The following is a 3,594-nucleotide window of genomic DNA, read 5'->3' as shown; positions in this document are numbered from 1 at the left end:
TCTCCAATACCCCTTGCTGCTCTACATGATTACATGGACTTGAGTAGGTTTTAATTTGTCCTTTGTTATCAGACCCTTTAGACTTCTCTTACCTCTTCCTAGTGCCTCAGGGATCCAGGACTTGTTTGGAGCTTCTGGGGACCTCAGGAGGATAGAAATTCTCTCTACAATTTCAGAACCAATAGCCTGTCTTGTTTCTCTACTGTTTTTTTTTTTTTAGTTATTATGTAGTTAAGACCCATGACTCATACAAACAGACCCCAAATACGGGGAGGTGGGGGAAGGAACAAATATCTCTTTAGTTAACTCTTCCAGGACCAGTCTACTTTCTCTTGCTTTTGTGACTCTGTGTGCCTGGAGAGAATTATAGAATATTAGGGCTGTAATGGGTCAAACAGAGTTCACCTAGTCCAACTCCCTTATTTTTTGGACAAGGTACTTGAGGCCCAGAGAGGGGAAGGGACTTGTTAAAAGACACACAGGTAGTAAGGAGCAAAGTTGGGTTTCATCTTCTATGAGAGTTAGTTTGATGTAGTGGATAGAGTACTGACTTAAAATCTGCAGCAGCTGGGTTCAAATCCTGCCTTTGATACTCACTAGCATAACCTTTCTCTGAAGCAACTTTTGCTTAAGACTCTAACTATTCTATGGGTATCAAGGGGAGATAGTGGTTAAGAGAGTGTTCAACTAATGTGAGGACTAAGTAAGAGGGTCTCAAGAAATTATGAGCCCCAGTGGGGTTCCTATTTGGAAAGTCAGTGCTCCACATCTCTCCCTGGGGTCTCCATCTCCTTGGGGTTTGAGCTGACAGTAGACACTTGGAACAGGGTGGTATTGGCAGCCTGGAAGAAATTGAGATGGAACCAGATTGGCTGATTAAGCTGTATAGAAGTGGGCATTGACACTTGCTGACTGGGATGCAAGGGAGCTCCTGTGGTATCTTATGATGAAATTCCAAAGGGCAGTTGGTTAAGGAGCCCAACGTCAGATTTATCTAGCAGGTGGATAATTCTTGAGTGAGGGTTGTTACAAAAGTAGCCAGAAGGTGAGAGGAGTCCATGGTGAGTTGAGAGAGATTCTGCCTCAAACATAGGACCCAGGACCCTTGAACCAAAATTCTTGGGAAGGTGATCTGTCAGCTGAACTGGTCTTTAGGCTGTAAAATCAGATCCAGAAGACTGGAGGAGGGCATGAAGGTTTCCAATATCATTAAGAGTGGCAGGGAGCCTGGTGCTAGTGAGTTTTGAGATCAACACTGTTAATTTAATAATAGCATTCATATAGTACTTTAAGGTTTGCAAAGATGGGGGAAGGCAGGGCAGTTAGGGTTAAGTGACTTGCCCAAGGTCACACAGCTAGTTAAGTGTCTGAGGCTGGATTTGAACTAAGGTTCTCCTGACTCCAGGGCTGGTACTCTATTCACTGCACCACCTAGTTGCCCCAGCAAAGTATCTTTTATGTATGCTATCTCCTTTGATACACACAACAACTCTGTGAAATAGGTATTATTGTTATTCTTATTTTACATATGAGGAAACTGAGGCAGAAAGAAGTTAGATAACTTGCCTAAAGTCACAAGACTGGTAAGTATCTGAGGCTGTATTTAAACTCAGGTCTTCCTGGTTTCAGGCCCATGAACTCTTTACCATATTGAAAATGTAAATGAGGTAGCTATGTGCCACAGGAGATAGAATGTTAGACTTAAGAGTCAGGAAGACCCAAGTTCAAATCTGCCCTTAGATACTAGACCTCCCTTCTACAGGAAGCCTTTCCTGATGCCTCTTAATTCTAATGCCTTCCCTCTGCTGATTATTTCCAGTTTATCCTGTATATAACTTGTTTGTACATAGTTTTTACATGTTGTCTCCTAGGATGGATCGTGAGCTCCTAAAGAGTGGGAACTTTTATTCCTAGGTGTTTAATAAATATTTGTTTGCCTACTGAATGACCCTGGGCAAATCACTGTCTGTCTTAGGATCTTTATCTGTAAAATGGAGATAATAGTAGCACCCATCTCCCAGGGCTGTTGTGAAGATAAAATGATATATTTTTAAAGTACTTTGTAAACCTTAAAATGTTACGTAATTGTTTAATCCAGAAGTTTCTCTTCATGCCCACTGGAGGTGAGCTGGAGTAGCTTCAGTTTAGAGAGCCACCTGGTGGCTTGCATGGATATTACACTCTGAGTAGCTATTGCCTACCATTGGAGAGCAGGAGTCATGTCAGATCATTGTTCTAGAGCATGAAGGGACCTGTTCTAGTCATCTAGTCAAACCACCTCATTCTGTGTAAGAAAGTCCTGAGGTTCAGAGACATCAGGTGACACGCCCAAATTCATATAGACAGTAAATGGCAATTCTGGTCCCAGGGTTCAAAGTTTCTCAGCAAAGTTAAGCCCTCTTTTCACTGGATTACCTCTGCATCAAAAACCTCCTTCTGAGTGGGTACATGTGGTTTACAACTTTTTGCCCCATCTCTGCCACCTTGGACAAGTTATTCACTCTCTCTGAACCTCAATTCCCTCATTTGTGAAATGGAAATAAGAATGCCTGTATCACCTGCTTTTGAGGTTGTTGTCATATGCCCATCCATGTGGTCAGCATAGTAGGCTCTTTATAGATGACAGGTGGATGAGTACATTTCAAAACCAGGTATTAAATACCACTGAGCTAGGAGCTGGGGGAGATACAAAAGGAGCTCAAAGTCGAGTTAGATGAGGATATGATAAGGCCATGAAAGAAGGGTGGTCATAAGACCCACTGTTCTGAGGAAAAAGGAATACTATCACTTTGTAGGAGGGGCAAAATTGGTAACAGTTTCCTTAAGGAGGGAGTATTTGGAAGGATAAAGAAGAATGGGACAGGTAGAGCTCACGTGAGGAGGGGAGCAAGATGAAAGTATTTTAGGAGGAGAGAACATCAGCATGAGCAAATGGAAGAGGGTCATTCTTTTTCCTCTTTTTCTTCTTCCTCCTCCTCCTTGTCTTCTTTTCCTCCTCCTCCCCCCTCCTCCCCTCCTCCTTTCTTCATCATCATCTTCTTCCTCCTCCTCTTTTTTTCCCCTCCTTCTTGCCCCTTTTTTAAACATGTTTACACAGCTATTTAGTTTACAGATTATTTTCCTATCCATGATCTCTTGGGATACTCTCAAACACCTGTGGTGTGGAAATCAGGTGGGGCAGGAAAATAATCACAATTGGATTATCAGTTTAGAGCTAGAAAGAATCTTAGAGTTCATCTGATCACCCTTGTCCTCTTCTTTTACAGGTGAGGAAGCTGAAGTATGATGCTAGGAGAGCCAGGACTTGAGCCTGGTCTTGGAATTCAATGGATTCTAAGTCTCTGAAGCTCATAGAGACTTGGGGATTCAGAGGCAGACCTAGTGTTGAAACCCCAGGATCATAGCTTCAGATTAGGGAAGAGATTGTAGAGGTTATTGAGTCCAACTACCTTACTCTATTGAGATGCATAGAAATTAAGGAAGACCCAAGGAAATGTAGATTCTAAGCAGGTAAAGCTGGGATTCCAACACAAGTCCTCAAAAACTAGATGCAGGAGTCCCCCCCCCCCCCCCCCCCCCCCCCCCCCCCCCCCC

Source organism: Petaurus breviceps, unplaced genomic scaffold (genome assembly GCF_028583685.1).
Source record: "Petaurus breviceps papuanus isolate PSGF00001 unplaced genomic scaffold, PetGlider_PUasm1.0 185, whole genome shotgun sequence".
Classification (NCBI taxonomy): domain Eukaryota; kingdom Metazoa; phylum Chordata; class Mammalia; order Diprotodontia; family Petauridae; genus Petaurus; species Petaurus breviceps.
This window is presented reverse-complemented; position numbering follows the sequence as displayed.